This window comes from Podarcis gaigeae, assembly GCF_964106915.1.
Source record: "Podarcis gaigeae genome assembly, chromosome: 3".
Classification (NCBI taxonomy): Eukaryota; Metazoa; Chordata; class Lepidosauria; order Squamata; family Lacertidae; genus Podarcis; species Podarcis gaigeae.
In genome coordinates this window covers 68,915,435-68,935,777 of record NC_139680.1, presented here as the reverse complement: position 1 = coordinate 68,935,777, position 20,343 = coordinate 68,915,435, and the positions used below count along the sequence as shown (strand labels likewise).

Below are 20,343 nucleotides of genomic sequence, written 5' to 3'. Positions count from 1 at the left end.
CAGAGTTCCATTGCAAATTTTGCCACACAAGTGAAACAGCAGCTTTTGATCTCCATAGGGGGCAGCTGCATATTCCTGCATTGCAGGGGGTTGGACTAAATGACCCTCAGGGTTCCCTTCCATCTCTATGATTCACTGTTGTCTCAGTAACACCGTGTAATGTTATGAACACAACTGCCACCAGCCTTTTTTCCCAATAGAACAATTTATCCCTTTCACATGGAAATCCAGCACACAATCCCATTTAATTATCCTTAAAAGTCGCTCAGAGTCACTGGGTAAAACAGATGAGTTGGCCAGAAATATAGGAATAGACAGGTGCTGCTTCAAATCCAAAGGGGAGCCTTCCTCCCCTGCTCTCCCCTAATGTAACTCCTGCTCTGCATCACCAAGACTGGGTATAAAAAACAAAATGGGAGTTACCACTTCACAGGGTGGGGATTGGTATGATAAAAACAAAATCCAAGCTCATATAAGTCCCATACCTATCTGGAATCAATTTCCCATTAATTTCAGCTGGTGAAATCTTACAGTGCAAAGGGTTAAAGGACAATGCTGTTGTTGCATGCCGCCAGAATCTTAAAAGCAATGAAAAATTCCAGGTGCTCACCCAGGGTTTGGTTTGCTTGGCTCTTTCAACAATTTGAATCCTTGTTTAGATTTTAATAATTGCTGGATTCAGGAATTGGAAGGTGGCTCAGGTATACATCCTACCCGCCCGCACTCCCCCCCCACCCCAAAAAATGAAACCTCATAACAATGCTTTTTTGCTTTGTGGAGATGTTATCTAGTGGCATAATTACTAGTTTTTGCACTTGCTGCTTAGCTGTGACATGTAAACCTAAGAGATATTCAAATGTTCAGGAAACTAGCTGCACCACCTCATTATGCACTGTGAAGATTACATATTTGTAGGTAGTCTAGTGTCAAAATCACCCTGCATGTGCAGGCTTGGGGAGGCAGATTATACTTATGATTCACATAAACACCATATATATTCAAAGCACCCTTATACCACTTTAACATCATGGCTTCCCCCAAAGGATCCTTGGAACTGTAATTTGTTAAATGTGCTGGGAACTGTAGCTTTTTGAGGGGTTTCCTATCAACTCTTGGCACCCTTAACAAATTAGAATTCCCAGGATTCACTGGGGAAACCATTACCATTCAGAGTGGTATGGTGAGTGTGACCATGGTCATTTAGAGCAGTCTGCACCAGAAAAGTGATCACACACCACCTCTAGCAGTAATTCCAGATCTGTGCAAACTGTACATTATCGTTTTGGCCTTCTCAATGCATGAGTATCTACAATTAGGAGAAAATACAACTCTATATTTCATTTCAGTGTGGAAGTGTCAGAGTTCACCATTTTATTTCAAAACATTTATACCCTGCTCAATTAAAAAACAGCAACCCTCAAAGCAGTTTCCACATGTTGAGCATTTAAAATAAGATAGATTTAAGCTTGCTGGTGTCTCTGGTGAATTCTGTCACACACATCATGGATGTTAGCTTATATTTTGTATGTTCCATCATATTTTATAGATACTATTTCTGCAAGTTTGCCATGGCCTTTGGACAGAACAATAAACTTATGAACAGAACTAAATTAAAGGGTGTTGACAACAGTGCATCAACGGTGTGACTAAATATAATAAGGCAGCTTTGGGTGTCCCTAAATAAAGAACACACAGGCGGGGAAATGCACCAGGAAGGCAGGAATACAGAAACCCTACTGGTCTATTAGCTCAGCTGGATGGGGCTTTCCAGGGCTTCATAATCTCCAGGGTTTCTTCCCAGCTGAACCTGCAGATGCCAGGGACTCAACCTGGGACGTCCCGGATGCCAAGCACCTCCGCTACAGCCGTCACCTCGAACCCACGGAGGCGCACAAAGCAGTGCAACAGTGAACTGCCGTGATACCCGCCGATTAATCCATTTTTAACCAAGCTGTGGCGAAAGGTCCTCGCGCTTGTGACACCTACAAACAGAGAAAGGGGGGGTGGGGGAATCCTAACTTGTCAAAATCCAGAAGTGTACCCTGCGCCAAGCCACAAAGCGGTAACGATAATGGCCGAGGGCAGAAAACTTCGCGTTCTAGACGCCTGACTTTTAATATACGGATACAATGCAAAGAACGTGCAAGCGGCTTTCCAGGCCGAAGGACGAGAAGCCGCAGGTAAGGGAGAGGCACCTGCGTAGCCTCTTGGCACGTCTTCTCGGCCCGCTGCAACGCCCTGCTACTTATAGGGCGCTATTTTCACCTCCCGCGCTCATTGGCCGCCGGGCCTTTGTGACGCCACAATCGCACCCAGGGCAAAGTTCCACCGCCCTCCCTTTCCCCGGGAGAGCGAAACTAGGCTGGGCGGCTGGGCGTCGAGCCAGCAGGAGGCGGAAGTTGCTGCCTCCGCTTCGCCGGCGCGCAGCTTCTCGGGCTGAGCCTCCCGGCGAGACCGCCCGGCGCTTACTGGCGGAGGAGCAGTTGCTGCTCTGCGGCCTCCGCCACGTGGCGTGGAAGTTGTGCCATTAGGACTCGCGGGGCCCGCGGGCAAGAGCAGGCACTTGCGTGTGGGGCGGCTGACTAGGTTTTCGTTAATAATAATAATAATTGTTCTTGTTTAATGTTTCAACCCATAGATGCGTACAGCCATCTGTAGGGCAAATTCAGCTAGCCTCATAGTTCGAATGGTGGCAACAAATGCTGCCTCCATCCATGGGCGTAGCTAAGGGGGGGGGCAGCTGCCGCCCTTAAATCAATCAAAATCAATACAAATCTGAGGTTCTGTCCCCCATAACAAAAATCCTGGCTACACCCGTGCCTCCATGAAAGGTATAACCTCAAAGTGAGAGGGAGAAATCTCAAAAGAGAGACTGCTAAATAGATATTTCATCCATCTTCATGCCGAGAGAAAAAATATTTGTACTCTGGGCCCTGCTTTATAGATGGGTACTCAGAACAGCAATAATTACAGACAAAGGTGGCTATGTCTCTATTGCCAGCTCCGTTTGAATTCTACCGGAGAGCTCCACTTTTTCTGTAACCTCTTCTGATTCTTCCTTGGCCCATCTTCCTTTTTTTCCCTCCTCCTTTCTCTCATGCATGGTAATTATATGATGGACTCTATAGGAAGAAATCAGGTTTTTATACTCTGTGCCACAATAAACACCATATTGCTGATTAAATACAAAGCGAGCAGTCACTGCCATAAATGCACATGGAGGTGAATTCCTCTACATTATCCTACAATCAACTGCTGGCACACAGTGTTCTAGATCAGATTTATGGCACTTGCTTTGCATACAGAAGGTCCCAAATACAGTCTGTGGCATCTCCCAAGTAGGACTGGGAAAGGCCCTCTGAAACTTTAGAGAACCATTGCCTGTGTTGACAGTACTGGAGTAGATGGTCAGAGTCAAACGTAGACAGCTCCCCATGTTCCACACAGTCCTGTCTATATAGTTAAACCCTCCTTATGACACATGTTTGGGCTGATGAAACTTGTTTCTTTAAATATCACTCATTGCATGCTCCTTGTTCATAACCCCTTTCTTGGGCTACACAGTCAAGCTGGAGGGAGCTGGTGGATTGGGCTACATGAGGCAGGTAGGGAAATGGTTCAATGGGTCTTGTTTATGGCATGGATGTGGTGATGAATTCTCAAGTGCAGGCATTCTTCATGGCAACCTCCAGAGCCACACCTCTGCAGCCATGCTTCTTCTAAGGCAAAAAAATTGTAAGGAAATTTTTGACTAATGCAGACATGGCGTCAGTACAAAGCCAGGTATTTTTTTCACCCCACTTTAGATCACATCCAGATGATAATGGTGATTTATTGCATTATTTTTTAAAAAAAGCTTTTATTAATGTATAGCAAAATAATAATAATAATTACAGAAATTTAAAACAAGCACGCCACACTCTATACCCCTTACTACCCCCTTATAACATGTCAGTAGTACAGGTTAATGAATATTAATATATTTCCACTTCCCTTCACATTTATTGCGTTTATTAATCTCTTCCTACGTAATCTGTCAAGACATGTACAAATTGAATTGACAGGCTGGCCAGAAAACTGCCAGGTTGGCCTATGTGCCTAAGAGAGCTTTGATACGCAGAAGTCATTGGATGCAACCTTTATGGAACAGCGTGAAACAAGTTAATCGCTGTAGATAAAACTGTTGTTAATAGAACAGCTAGAATGGGGGGTAAAGGTAAAGGGACCCCTGACGATTAGGTCCAGTCGTGACCGACTCTGGGGTTGCGGTGCTCATCTCACTTTATTGGCCTAGGGAGCCAGCGTACAGCTTTCGGGTCATGTGGCCAGCATGGCTAAGCCACTTCTGGCAAACCAGAGCAGCACACGGAAACACCGTTTACCTTCCCACCAGAGGGGTACCTATTTATCTACTTGCACTTTGACATGCTTTCGAACTGCTAGGTTGGCAGGAGCAGGGGCCGAGCAATGGGAGCTCACCCCATCACGGGGATTCGAACCACCGACCTTCTGATCGGCAAGTCCTAGGCTCTGTGGTTTAACCCACAGCACCACCCGCATCCCAGAATGGGGAGTAGCCATTGTCATTTGACTTCAGTGCCCATCAGCCCTGACCATTTGGCCATTCTGGTTGAGGCTCATGGGAACTGTAGTCCAACATCTGAAGGGCATCATCTTGCCTACTGCTGAGCTAAAGGATATGCAATACATGTACAGTAGTTGAATTTCAAATCCCATCAACCTCAGCCAACATGAGCCAAAGATCAAGGATGTGGGATGTTGTAGTCCAACAACATCTGGAGGGCCACAGGTTAACACACACACCCTTAAAAAGTTGGCAGCTCTGCTCAAGGCAGCTTCTGACAAAGCACACATTTCATGAACCAAAAGTGCCTTTTAAAATTTATCATTAATGTACAGGAATAATTGCCAGAGTAGGCTTCTAGAATATGATCTAACAAAGTTTAGACAGGAGTTGCTAGCCAACACTCCACTGAGCTTTTCTGTTTACCTTTCCTGCTATGAATCATAGCTAGTTCCTCCAGTTGTCACAGCTGTGTACCTCAGATTGGGTGCGTCTTAAGGAGGCAGTGAGTAAACCGTCTGTTTTAGATTACCTCATATCTTTGTTTCCTGGTGAGAAGGTACCTGCACACTGCCTTTTCCCCTGTCCTCCCCCTCACCATGTAATTGGGGTTTTGAATGCTTCTGAAACACTGCTGCGAAAGTCCAAGTGGCTGCTTATGTAAGGAGCATATAGAATTACCTGGCGCAACTTCCTTAAGTACAAGACATGCTGTAGCCACAGTGATAATTTTGCAGTTGCCAACTTCTTAACTGGCCCTGCTCCTGTGCCTTTATCAGCAGCCTGTTATGGAAATTAAGCATTAAGTGTTTCACTTCACTGTAGGGGAAAGCTTCAGCTGCTTAATCTCTGCATGCCCGGCTGTGGCACAGGAGCAGGACCAGTAAAAAAAAAACACACACACACACACACCTTGAGAGAGAGAATAGGTTCAGGGACAATTTCAACCTGGAAAAAGCTGCAGTGGGGAAGATTAAATATTCCCGTCCTCAAGCAATGTCCCTAATCCAACTCAGGTCATATTTATATTTGTGGGAGAGATACAATTGCAGATATTTCTTTGAAAGATCTCCAGCATGGATGATATGTCAAAGGACAGTCTCTTCAACCACCACCTTCTGAACAGGGTGTCAGAAGGACTGAGTTTGCTATTGTTTCCACCCCAATTGACTTGTCATGATCTCAGATGAGCATCTAGCATGCTAAATACTATATACTTGCTGCTGCCAATTCGTAACTGAGGTCATTGAGCATGGGTAAGACTGCACTTTTCCACCATTATTGCTCTGTTTGTGTGTATCAGTTCCCTATAGCTCTAGCAGTTTTCTGTCATCATCTCAGTTATGCAATTGCTGCTCTGTGACCTGAACTTCCTTCGTCTCCTATGGTTTGGTTAGTAGAAACAATCACCATGGCACAGGTTTTGTGTGGCATAACTTGCTTGACCTCAGAGTATCCTGGCAAGTCAGGAAATTCTACTGCCATTAAGATCTTTATCAGGTTTAGTGTCTGTAGGGCTTTCAATACTGGCATAGCTGATGTTCCTGCCACATAGAGACTGGAGGCTAGCATCTTTTTCTGTACCTACATTGGAATGCACACTTTCCTGTCATCCAATATTGGTGACTCCCATATCCTATTCTGTTGATCCAGGTGATATTAGTCTTGTGTCCCAGGCTGTTCTCTTGTATAGTCTCTCAAGGATGTTTACCTTTGCTGCAGTGCCAATATTTATTCATTTTTCTTGGGGACTTTTCATTCATTCAAAGTATTTATACCCTACTCTTCAGCCAGAAAAGCTCCCAGGGCAACTTGCAAATCAATAGAAATAGCACAAGTCTCGTCTCTCAGGTTTGCAATCTAATAACACATGTCTCATAAGGAAAAAGAGACTAGGGAGGGGAATACTTCCTCTGTTCCAAAATCCTTCTTCAATATTTTAGCTAGGAGTAGCATTGCATCTCAGGGTGTTTCCACACCGTCGCTGTTTTGGGGTGTGGTTCAATCACACGTTGGTATATTCAAATTTCAATGGCTTGGGAGGTATTGCGCAACAAATCCGCTTTCCCAAATTATCAGTCTTTTTGCATTAAGAAGAGTAAAGGAGAAAGATGCTGTGTAGTGTGGGAGAACACTTGCTTTGGTGTAACATCATCGAACTTGCACACAAACAAATCAGAATGAAAGCTCATGGAATAGCCAGCATAATCTAATCTCACTGCAAACAAGTGAGGATGAATGCTCAATAAACAGGTCATCTGGAAGCATCCTGTGTCTTGGAACTGCCCTACCACTGTATGCATATTTGGATGGTGGATGTTTGGGTTTTGAATTGCTTTGCTTTGCTTTGCTTTGCTTTCCTGCCAATTTGCATAGTGTCTTTTTGCAAAGTGGTTTTGTGTTCTGGCACTCACTGCAGCTCTTGCCTAGGACTGGGCAGTCCTCTTGCTGTGCATGCAATGCTGCACATCTGCTACCAACATGCAGAATTTGTGTGTTTACTGTTCACCTTTCATTCTGTGCTGCTTGTGGCTCATAGGCTGTTCCACTTACGGTGGGCACATCCCTGTGGCCAAGTTAAGTACTTCGATAACGTCGGTTTTTATAGTTTGTAAGTTCCAGCTGCTCTGTTCTGTGGCGCTGTTTTGTTATTCTGATATTGATTATCTTGGTGCTTTTTATTTTTATTATTTAATTTTTCTGAAATAATTTTTATTTGATTTTACAAGTGTAAAATTATAACAATACAAAATACATATCCATATTTAGAGATTTCTCTGAATCTCTGGACTTCCCACCTTCCCCCCCATGGGTCCAATTGTCAACCTGTTCAACTACATGTTATTCCATAATCCATATTTTATGTCACTCCATTTTGTCCATAGTATCTGCTGCATTACAAGTGTTATTGCAATCCTGCTAATGTTTTTATCTGCTTCCAGTGGTCTCCCAGATTTTTCCCATTCTTTATTAAAGTTTTGGTCTTCTTGGTTCCTGAGATTTCTGGTCAGTTTATTTTTATTATTTTATTTGCTCATTGCCTTTATCTTGATTGTGATATTTTTGTAAGAGGTTGTGATACTATTTAGTAACGGGCAGGCTAGAAGTACAAATAAGAAACAGTAAATACGTAAAATAGAAAGAATCCATTCTCCCCTAGTGGTTCCTCATGTATTATTTTTTAGTTGGATCATCTCTGCATTTCAGGGATGAACTATGTGACCCTTACATTCCTGGTTAATTTGTTCTCAAGATGTTATCACTTTTGGGAAGTCTCATTTGAGGTCCTGTGAGAACATCTTCAGGGAAATTGGATCACACAGGCCTCTACTAGGTTAAGGGAGGAGGCCCACAAAACTGCATGTTGTAACTCCTGTTTCGGTAGTGCTACCCTTGCTTGTGCCAAGCCTAATTTTAGCCTACACAACAAAGAGGATCTCTTTAGAGTAGGTGTATTCCTGGACTCTTACTCACAGTATCAAAGTTAATTATCTGCAACTGGGATCTCTTGTTGAGGAACAAATGTTGGACTCCCATGGTGACAATGTGCCTGTTTCTACGTAACATTTTTCACTGCAGCAATCTGTTACAGTCCTCCATTCTGCTGTGTCGAAGGCAACCGAAAAAGGATCAGGCTGACTGTTGACATCATTTTGCTCACTGTCATGTTTCTCTTCTGCCTGACTGGAGGGGGCTTAGAGGAGACAAAAGTATCCCCTTCTGGCCAGCCCAGCTTGGCTCTACTGCAGGATCCGCTGGATCCTAAACGAGCTATGCTGCCATTACTTGACAACAGTGGGCTCAATCTGGGTCTCTTTGCTGCACCAGCATAGGAGATACAGTGGTACCTCGGGTTAAGAACTTAATTTGTTCTGGAGGTCCATTCTTAACCTGAAACTGTTCTTAACCTGAGGTACCACTTTAGCTAATGGGGCCTCCCCCCACCGCTGCTCAATTTCTGTTCTCCTCCTGAGGTAAAGTTCTTAACCCAAGGTACTATTTCTGGGTTAGCGGAGTCTGTAACCTGAAGCGGCTGTAACCTGAAGCATATGTAACCCGAGGTACCACTGTAGTGCAGAAAAAAAGGCATTTTTCCCTGCCCTTGCCCTTCCCCTGGCTGGCATGAGTGGCACATTTATGGATGCAGCAGAAGCTACTCAATTCCATTAAGTGCTGCTGCCGTTAGCCAGAGGGTTGGATTTGCTCTCTTTGTCTACACCTAGTTTCTTCTGAAACGCTATGTTTTGATGTGCTTTCTTTCCCTCAAGCCAGCTTTGATCGGACTTCAGAACCGTAGGCGGTGACAGAGCATATGCCCATGCTGCCCAGGGCGGTGCGCTCCCAGGGGGGGCATGGCGTGGAGGGTGCCCTCCCAGGCGTGGGATAGCCGCTTGGGTTCCCGGAGCAGCAAGCCACCCAGGGGGGCAGAGTGAGCCACCCATGGCGGACATTCAGCATGCCACCTGCCCACGACTCCCAAGCCTCCCCCAAGTTGTCAAAATGAAGGGGGGAATGCCACCGACAAAGCAGGGCAGCTCCCCCCTTACCCCAACGGCTCGGGGTATGCTTGGGAATCGCACCAAATGGCACCCCCCCCCCCTCAGTGAGGGCACCCGGGGCAGACCGTCCCCACTGACCGCCCTTCCTATGCCCCTGACCATGGGCATACTCAATGTGCAGTGAATCCTGGGTGTGCACATTTGAAATGCTAAATAAACACCTGTACACATGCAGCGCAAAGAGGATTTCCAGGGGCAGAGACAGGGTGGGCAACTTTGGTGCACATCAAACCAAGATGATGTATACAGTGGAGTGCAAACTCAATTTGAAATGGACCAAGGGAAAAACAGCTTTGCTGTGTTTTAAGGTGGTAATGTGTACACAGTCTTAGTTCACAGGCGGAACTCAACAGTTTCAAGATGCAGTCTGTTCTTTTAATAAAGATGCAGTCTATTCTTTTAATAAAATAATAAATAAAAGAATAAAAGAATCCTGCAGACCTCTACATTATGTAACATCTCACCTGAATAAGAGTTCTGGACAACTCAGAAGCTTGTGCCCTATTTGCAACACTTAGGTTGGTCTGAGTTAGGGTATTGCCCAACGGTGGATTTTTTAGTTTCTATCCAATACCACAGAAGTTTTTCTTAGCGTTGCGGTAGTGCTTTCAATTGCATAACTTGATACAGCTCCTCTCAACAATTACACAGTACAAAGCACTCTCTGTATTATTACCATGGGGTGAAATGGTTTTCTAATTACTCATGCTGCCGAGTGTGAACACTTGCTGTAGCTCTTAACCCTGGACTCAGGATGTTGTGGTTATTTCTTCTGCGGCAAGAACTAATGCCCTAGTCCAGACATGAGCTACATTTAAAACATCCGCCATTCGCTTTGTTTTAATTAGAGGGCTCCTGTGCTTAAAGAGTTATTTTTATAAGCAAATTAATTATATTTCACTACAGAAGATATGAAAGCAATTTTATCCTTCCTAGTGGCTGCCTCCTTTATACAACTTACACATGTTCCATACTTGCTTAACCCAAATTATCCCCCCATCTGAGCATATACTAATTAATTCCAAAGACATGTGGATTGTCATTATAAAGACTGGCCATGGTTTTCAGATAGGAGAAGCCTTTCAGTGGTTGCTAGTTGTGGTCAATATATTGTTACAGATCTAGGGTAACAGAGTTTGGAGGTGCAAGGACACCCATAATTGCTAGAGTCAGTGAATGTTAGAAATTAATAAATGGTAGAATTTAGATAATATTTGGAGTTTTGAAGAGAAGATGCCAGGCCAGGACCTCACCTGGAATAGAAGTTGTTAGGAATGACAAAAAGTGCTGGAAGCGAGTCATTAATGAAAACCATAACCAAGGCAAGAGATTCTCTGCTGGTGGACAGAGTGGGGAGTTTGCATGGTTACCATGGACAGAGAAAGATTTTGGATTTCATTTTCCATGATGCAGGAAAACTGGGGCAGCTGCCTGTGCCTACAGGGGGAAAGTCCCATTTTACACGAGGCTTGGGCTTTTCTGGCAAGGGTCTTTGGGAAGGAGAGGGGTGGAACCAGAACCCCAAGAAGACACCATGTGTGGCAGAACCATCTTGGCAGGCTGGGACAGAGGCACAGAGATGGTGTGCAGGATGCTGCCTTGGACTCTGATGCTGCATTGCTGTGAAGAACAAGCCCCTCTTGAGGTAATAATAATAATAATAATAATAATAATAATAATAATAATAATAATAATTTATTATTTGTACCGCGCCCATCTGGCTGGGTTTCCCCAGTCACTCTGGGCGGCTTCCAACAAAGATTAAAAATACATTAAAATGTCACACATTAAAAACTTCCCTAAACAGGGCTGCCTTCAGACGTCTTCTAAATGTCAGGTTGTTGTTTATCTCTTTGACATCTGATGGGAGGGCGTTCCACAGGGCGGGCGCCACTACCAAGAAGGCCCTCTGTCTGCTTCCCTGTAGCTTTGCTTCTCGCAGTGAGGGAACTGCCAGAAGGCCCTCGGCGCTGGACCTCAGTGTCCGGGCAGAACAATGGGGATGGAGACACTCCTTCAGGTATACTGGGCCGACGCCATGTAGGGCTTTAAAGGTCAGCACCAACACTTTGAATTGTGTACGTAATGTACGTAATGGTCTGAAACGCTCTCCAAAATAGACCCAGGTCCAAATACGTGTACAATAAACCACATTTCTTGAAGACACTAGTCTCTGTTGTGCTTTGATTTCCCAATACACCCCTAGGGGAGTGCTGGAACCCCTGGGATCTCATGCTGTCGCTCAGCAGAAATTTGGGTAGCGCATAATAATATATTACCCCCAGGATCAGAGGCTGTATAACTCTGAATGCCAGTCTCTGGGGAGCACAGGTGGGGGGGGGGTGCTGTTGCCCTTGTGTTCTGCTTTGGGGCTTCCCATAAGCATGTGACCATCATGAGAACAGGCTCTCCTTAAAGCTAAGTTCTCACTGAGGTGCCAGACCTGTGTCCAGGCTGTGCCACTTCAGATTGACTCCCAGTTGGAGGGGGGCGCTTTGCAAAGTCCATGGGAAGCCTCCCTGACATGAGCAGCAGTGGGACATACATTCTGTGGGCAACCACCACTGACTTCTGCCCTGGCCCCCCTTCCCTGGTGCTCCCTTCTCCAGGCCAGCAACTTTTAAACATTTTTTTTTTAAAAAAAATTGTCATAGGTGGCAGCAGCCCAAACACAGCACCAGCAGCCTCTGCCCATGCTGAGGTTGTTTTTCTGTTATGTACTAAGCTTGGATCCTAGAACAATAGGCAAGTAGGATCCTAGAATGCAACAACTGATTGACCTGCAGGAAAAGACCAATCAGGCTCCAGGAGGGAAGCAGAATCAGCCAATCAGATGGGACTCATTGTGTAAATAATGTATATAAAAGCCTGAGGTTTGGGGGGGCAATTCAATCACTGTTTTACAAGCTGCAATAAAGAGCATGAAAACACTACAGGGCTCCGAGTATATTTCACTTTCCCTCTCTCTTTTTTTGCCACTGCCCGCCATAGATGGCGGTGGCACAGCAAGGGAGAGGGGCCCACCATTTTGTTTTTCCTTGTGTAGTGTCAAAACAGCAAGCTGAGACCACCAGTGCCTCTTCAGGTGCCATCACCTATAGCAACAGTGAAAACTTAAACAGATACCTGTGAGTGGAGGGTGCTGATTCTGATACTGCTTGCGCTACTTCCACTATAGAAAGTTTCTTTAAAAAATAAGCTACTAACTAGACGATGGAAGAGTGCCAGAGAAAAAGTATCAAGGCATGCAGCTGACACACATGACTGAATGCTCTGGCTATACCAAAAAAAATTAAACCCCTGCACATATAAAACTAGATTTTAGGAAGAAGCCAAGGGTAGAAACTTTATCCATGAGATTCTAGTTTTTTTTATGTGCAGGGATGTTTTGTCTACAACATAGAGGTTTTTTCAGCCCTGTGAGACCTTCACTTTCAATCCAATCCAGGCACAGCTTTGCCACTTCAGTAAGAAGTAGGCATATACCAACACTAAAAGACAGAAAAAGTTTCAAAATTATTATCTTTTCATATACATGAGCATTTACATGCTCCCTTTTCCCATAGCGCTCAGATAAGCTTGCAAGAAGACAGCCAGACCATCTGTCTTCAAATACGGAGCAATTTTGTTTAAAAAATCCAGAACATATATGTGCCCGTTAAGCATACTTTAGTCCCACTGGTTTCAGTGAGAAACTTACGTATGGCTTAATCTTTCCTCAGTCAATAATGCCCAAATACTCAGTCAGGCCTGAGTATTTGTACTTCAAAAATTACTGTGTACCTTATAAACACAAAATAAAGGATGCTTCCTCTCCCCAAAGGTACTTTGAGTCTACAAAAATAATAATTATGTCATGAGGAACTCCTCTTAAATAATTGGCTACATGAAGTAGGGCTCCAGTTTAACTCAGAGGTTTGGCATTTTCTGCTTGTTAATGATGTGCTAAGTATTTATTGCATTTATATCCCACCCTTCTTCCAAAGAGATGAGGGCAGCATATCTAGTGTATTTCCCATTTCATCTTCACAACAACCCTGTGAGGTAGGTTAGGCTAAAAGTAGCAACTGGTCCAAGGTTACCCAATGAGCTTTGGGCAATCCAGGTTCTAAATCTTGCTGGAAGCTCCTCCCCCCCCATGTTGTTGTTTTATTAAACTTACTACTCGCTTGTAACCCAAAAGGTCTCCAAGAGGCTTACAATAATATACATATTCAAGCACATACACATACATAATACCATAAGGGAAGGAAAAGGGGAGGAATCATATAATACATTAATATAATATAGAGTACTGTATAACCTATGAAAAGAAATATAAACAACATGCCAACTGTGTTAATAATAATAATAATAATAATAATAATAATAATAATAATAATTTTACTCAAATACTCACACCTACTAATGAGCAAATAAATAGCTATTTCACCCCTTTAAGCTCCCCAGCCCACCCAAAAGCCTGATGTCAGGCCAGCTGTTGCAAATCAGCTGCAGATGAGTCCAGCATCTTCCTCCAGGGATTGGTCCAGCACCGCTCCTCCCTTCAGCCAGGAGTAGTAGCAAGGCAGAGCAGGAAGATGGAAGCAAAAGTTTTACCTACTTTGCAGCTGGTCTCCTGGCTGAGGGCAGTGGGGGTTGGAGTTAAACAACATTTGGAGAGCCACATGTTCCTTATCTCTGCTGTAAAACAAGAACAAAGTCAATCAATATCAATATCGATTTTATTGCATTAGCCGTGGCCATAGCATAATATACATAGAAATAACAACATAAAATGGGGGTGGGGAAATAAAAGTGGATGTCGTCCTGGGCGAAATACTTTGGGGGGAAAAAGGGGGGGTAACAAAAGTAACAGGGGATTTAAAACATCGAGTGACAGAGAATACAAAAACAGGTTCGATTGTGCGACGAATCGACTACATCTGTGGTATTAAAGAAGAAGTTGGTGCCGCTTTCCTCTTCATCACACTAAGCAGGAAGTTAGCTGTCATCTCGGTAATCCAACAGTCAGAATTCTGCAGAAGAAGGGACACTATCCAAGGCTGGATTGGGAGATGAAGCTTGTTCACGAGAGGAGTTAGAAACCGAGATCTTTCATCTGCCCAGTTGGGACAGAAGAGCATTACATGTTCCATAGTCTCCAGAGCCGTGTCATTGCAGGAGCATGTTCTATTTGCGATGGAAACTCTGGAGTAACGACCCGACAGAACTGCTGTAGAAAAACAGTTGAGACAGGCACAGGTAAAGGCCCTTCGCTTAGCCTCCGAAGGAATTGTGAGGCAGTATAGAGGGATCCCTTCAGGGGGTGGAATAGCTAGGGCTAAGCCTGAACACGGCCCTCTTGCATGGGAAGCTGTGTTAGAGAAGTCAAGTTGCTGGAGCTTCTTTTTGATTGGAGGTAGGGCCGCCGGGCTAATACACTCTAAGTTAAAAACAGTTTTGCAGTTCAAATTGAGAAGAGAGCGGAATTTGAGATTAATTGTAGTTTTCCAAGGAGAATTATGAATATCTCTTAGGGTCAGATTGGAGAAACCACCTCTAATTCGAGCATCCGATGCTAGTAGGTGGGAGCTATAGGAAATGGCTCGACTCCATGCTCGTTTTACAATTGAGGGCTGGGCAAGAACAAAGTCATTTTTGCCTAAAGGAAACTCAGAAAGTTTTTTTTGGGGGGGGGGTGCTTTTTTGTTGCTATTAGCTGAAGTAGCTGAAAGGTATTTTCCAGAGTTTTCCTTTTGTTTCTTGTAACTTTATGTAGCCAATATTCCATCGCCATGTTGAAATGTGAGCTGATCCAACTCATTCTATGGCTCTTAGCTCAGTTAGTAAAGCATGTGACTCTTCATCTCAGGGTTGTGGGTTTGAACCCCATGTCAGGCAAAAGATTCCAGCATTGCAAGGGCTTGGACTAGATGACCCTCGTGGTTCCTTCCAACTCTACAATTCTATGATTCTCTGTTTGGCGAGGTCTTCTTTTCAAAAACACATAGCCGCAGACAGGAAGCAAAACTGGAGCATGCTTGAGAAGCATTCGGAGGCAGAGCACAATGCCCTGATCAGCTAATCCACTTGAGAAGGCCTTAATCCATCAGCACACATGAGCTCCAGGAAGCAAAGGCAGAAGCACAGGACACACTTACTAAGGACTTAGGCGCTCTGCAAGGATCCTCAGGCCGCTGGGAGCAGCAGTTATCTTTCAGTCCACATATAAATTCTGTGTTACCTGAACTCTTGTATCCCCTTAAAATGTTATTTATGCATGTAAATAAAAATGTTGCAAACTGATTTTTCACCTCTGCTATCAGTTACAAAGACAAGCTCCTTCTGTCACATGTAGGGCTGACCCAACCACCCAAGACATCTTGCTGCCCGAGCCAAAGGTCAAGATGGTGCATCCCCTGTTCCACATGCAGAAGCTGACAGGACAGGAAGCTTACTTCAACAATGGGACAGTGTCTTCTACCATGGGCAGAGGGCAGCAGGCCAGCTAAAGGGGTGCAGGGCAGGTTGCATAGCTCTGACCTCCAGTGGAAGGGGGCTAGAGAGCTCAGGAGCTACTGCCCCCCCCCCCTCTCTCTCTCTCTCTCACACACACACACACACACACACACCAACATCTACTGCCTCATTCTGCCTAACAATAGGGCCAGCCCTGGTCACATGAGTAATTCCTTGGCCATCCTTTGCCTGGTGGTTTTGAAAAGAAAAGGTTGCTAACCTGCACACACATTTCATATGTCGGGAAGAATACAGATTCTAAGATGTCTGTCAACTGGACTGACTTGCAAAGATATTGCAAGCTTTCTCATTCTCATGGGCTGTTTTGTTTTTCTACCAGCAAGTCAGCCCTGTGAAAGAGATCATCTAAACTTATTACTCTGACTCTCCAGTGCCAGTGTACCAGTAATAACTCTGCATACCAAGGAAGCCAAACCTATTATTGTTGCTGTGTGCAATTGCATTTTTCCTGTGTCCTTCCACCCATAGTCAAATCTCGCACCCTTTCCTACACAAGATAACCTCTGCTAATAACTGTTTACAACCAATGCTCAAATCCTTTCTTTTCAGCTGTAAAGGTGCTCATCATCCTCACCTCGTATATTATACTGGCAAGGCTTTGGGCCACACTGGGCACAATGGCAGCAGCCATGTTTGCTCAATCATGTATTTTCCCTGTTGCAATATAAGGCAAATATTGTTGTGTGTGATATTTCAAAGGAAAGGAAAGCTAACCTTCAATCCCCGCCCCACCATGCCTTTGCACACCCTGCCACTCATATACTCTTGTCCCAACCCAAATCCCATCCAGTATCAGTCTGAGGGAAAAAGAAGAAATCACAGAGAAGTAAGGTCAAGGAGAATTTACTCTTCACTCGCAAACGCTCATTTGGATGTTAAAATCAGACCCCTCAATCCCACTCTGCTTCATACATGAATGAGGCACTCACCGTCACATCAAATTTGGTCCGAAGCCAAAATAACTGCCAAAGAGGCTGTTTGTTTCCTTATTGTCTGTAATGAAAACAGCTGAGGACAATGGCAGAGACACACTTCAACATTTCCTCCCATACCTTGGCAAAACAACAAGACACTTGTCTTTAGCAACTACCTCTAAGGGTGAGAGGCTTCTTTGTTTATTAATGGAGATGGGCCTATCTTGGGTGGCTGCTGTTGAGCTACCTAGTGGCTGAGAACATTGTATGGTGGTTAAAGAATTGGGCTTAGAGTCCCAGGTTTGAATTTCTGCCTAGTTCATGGGTTGGCCTTGAGCATATCACTCTCTCAGTCTAGTCTATCTTGCTGTAAGTGAACTTCTCAGAGGAAGGGACAGAAGATGCAATTTTGACACAAGCTTTTGTGAACTACAACCTGCTTCGTCAGAGGTACATCACACATCTGATTCTAGTACACAAAAGCTTGTGCCCCATTAATGTGTTCTCTCTCTTTTGTGCACTGTTTGTTAAGACCATAAAGTAAGCTGTCCTGCCAGGCTTAGTTAGGTCACTCCCCACTCATCTTGGGAGAAAGGGTTATCAAGCCTTTGTTCTTCCATCTTCCACTATGCGAACCCTCCCAGGAAGGAGGTCTGGGCTTGTTGCTCTGAGCCTAGACTGCATGGCTTAAACAAGCCATCTTTGTGTTTCCATACAAATTATTTAGAAACATTCACCACTTGAGAATTTAAGTTTAACTGCCTGTGTTTTTCTCAATGCTGCATGGGAAAGCATATGAACCCGACCTTTGAAGAGTTTGTAAGTAAACATCTTCACCTTACCAAATGTGTGGTCTCTTGCTATGCTAAAGGAAGTGGTGAATTTTGGAAGCAGCTTAGAAGGGGATATTTTAAAGGTCTTAACAACCTATGTTTCAATGCTTTGCTGCATATTTGGTGATTTTAAATATCTGCTGGGGTTCTCTCATTAAAGAGTTCTTGCCCCCAAACCTGAATTTTAGGCATCCAGGAAATAATTATACTTAAATCTTTTTCTTTAGCCAAACAAAAACCAGCAAACATCACATGGGACCTTTCCTGAACAGCAGTACAATAAGAAAACACAAACTACTTGTTATCTCACACACATTAATGCAACATCTCAATATTTCGGGATGTGGGAACGATTGTTTAGAAAAGCACATATTTGTGTGTGTGTGTGTGTGTGTGTGTGTGCATAGGAGCTTGCTGGCTCAGAGACAAAGACCACAAAGCACTTTGCACTCTATGAATTATTTATAATTCCTGAAGGACTCAACTAAATGTTTCCTTATTTTGTGATGATAGCTGTGTTGATTGCCAATCTGGCACCAACCAACAAAAGCTACTTTTCTTTGGGGTAGTACTTAAATGCATAATACATTTTGAAAAGCATTTGATTTATTTTACTCTCTATCCTGTTGCTTATATCCTGCCATCAGCTTCTTTGTCATTTATGATAACTTTATTGTTTTGATAGGTGGATTTTCAAACGTTTCAAATGAACAAAAATACCTTATTTCATCCTGAAGATGCAACACATTCTTGTTGTTGGCATCTCTCTGACTCAAGAGACAATGGAGTGTGCATCCAGGGGTGAAGCCAAACTGTTGCATTAGCAGCACTGAAGTGACCTCCTCGGGGTGCCAGCTTGGGCAGTGTGTATGGAGGTCCTGAGATGCCCAGATGACAAAACCCCACTCCTAGCCTCGCTGATGTGGTCCAAAGGAAAGCAGAGGAATACACCTGGCACTAGCTTGGTTGCAGGAGATGGGACTGCTTAGACAGGGCAGCTGTCTGGTGACCAAATGCCCCATATCTTTCTGATGCATTAAAAGGGTGGTGTGGAACCTCCAGGCCTATTTACCTGCCCAGCAGGACTTTCCCCAGGCTATGTCCCTGCTCTGCACCATCCTCAAGTGCTTTTGCCTGGCTGGAACATGTTATTGAGCTGTGATAGTGCCCTGTTTGTCTGGCTGGAGGGGTGTGTGTGTGTAGAAATCACTGTTTTTTGCATCACTAGAACGCAGCCTATAGTATAAAGCTAGAAGTCACAGCCACTGCTCCAACCACATTTGCCTCTGGTCACTCCCACCACTGGGAAACACCCCTCCCTCACCTTTCTGAAGGAGGTTGTCCATGAGCAAATGCAGCACTTGGGGTGGAAACATTTCCCCACCTCTGCACAGCAATGAGCCCTAAGTTGGTAGCACCCCTGAGAGTGACCAAGCCCAGAAGCCTGGCGAAGAATCGGGGTGCCTCTTTGGAATCCAGAACCTGGGGGCAGTATTTAACCATTTCACAAGCAAAATACATCTAGGGAAAACCAGGCCCATATGTAAAACACGTGTGAGGATCACACGAGTACTTTGTTGTGTGTGCAGTTACTGGGAGCAACAGCACATATGTATATAGCAAAATGCATGGGCAATCATCACACAGAGGAATTGTGTGAATGGAAGCTTCATATCCTCCACCACCCTGCATGGATGTAGGAAATGCCTCGTGTATGATTCATCCCTCCAGAGATAGTGTGAAGACCAAGGGCACAGCTAGTGAAGGATGCTTGGTTGTGGACTGATTCTTAAATGCCCTGTCTCTGATTTTGTTCCTTATTAATTGTTCCCTGCCCTGAAATAGCATGTCCTCTTACAGACAAGGGCTGTTCTTTTTCAGCCAGAACTCAGTTCCCGCCAGCTCTCAGGTGGGTGCCATTGCTATTCTAAGAGAACACAGGTGAGTTCACGGTGAGTTCACGAACCTCTTTCTCTAGAAAAATAGCAGTGCTTACAGACTACACAATTCTTCCGAACTGTATGCATTCAGGTGTTGTTTAGCTGAGAATAAATGATGGGAAGCAGTTTAGATCTAGAAACACCTTGTACAGTGGTACCTTGATTTAAGAACAGTCCTGTTTACGAACGATTCGGTTTATGAACTCCGCAAAACCAGAAGTAGTGTCCCGGTTTGCGAACTTTACCTCGGTCTAAGAACAGAATCTGAACGGTGGAAGGGCACTGGCGGCAGGAGGCCTCATTAGGAAAAGCACACCTCAGTTTAAGAACTGTTTCGGTTTAAGAACGGACTTCCGGAATGGATTAAGTTCATAAACCAAGGTACCACTGTACTTGACTCCTTCCCATGATCTCCTCCACCCACTTTCTTCCCCATTTCCCATCTTCTTAATTTCCTTTTGGGATCACAGAGTGAGTTCTCCCAGTAGAAAATAAACCCTGGCTATTGCTTCTGTTCTGAAAGTCACAATCTCAGAGGAACATTTCCCAGAATGTGAGATCTAGGTGTCAACAGCAGGTCTGCAAACATGAGTTAATGTATGGCTAGCTGGATGAGAGGATGCTATAAATTCTGGACTGGACTGTAAGGAGTTTTCAAGAGAGTTGTAGATTTCCACATTTCCACCCCTGCCCCCTTTCCAAGGAACTCTGATTTGCATGAAAGGAATGCGGAACTGGACACAATGACAAAGAGCTGTCTTGGCTCTTATTTGTCCACTGCCTCTTTTGATAGTCTGACCCTTGGCCAGACATGAGGCAAAGTGAAGGAAAAGGGATTACTGTGTATGAATGAATAGCCTGTTTCAAAGTAGCCAACAAGGAAAAGTAGTTAAATATTTTCAAAGGGTCATCTGTAATTTTGTTTCATGTGAATCACACAATGATTAAATGCAGTAACATTTTCAAAAGACAACAGCAAGAAGAAAACAG

At 44.3% G+C, this 20,343-nt stretch overlaps 1 long non-coding RNA gene across 1 annotated transcript; it reads right to left on the bottom strand.

The window, feature by feature from the left end:
- Nucleotides 1-226: 226 nt before the first annotated feature.
- LOC310841254 lies at nucleotides 227-2,239 on the bottom strand. Its single transcript, XR_014562437.1, has 2 exons — nucleotides 2,129-2,239; nucleotides 227-526 (listed from the first exon to the last, which is right to left on the bottom strand). It is a non-coding gene; the product is annotated as an uncharacterized lncRNA (long non-coding RNA).
- Nucleotides 2,240-20,343: the final 18,104 nt, after the last annotated feature.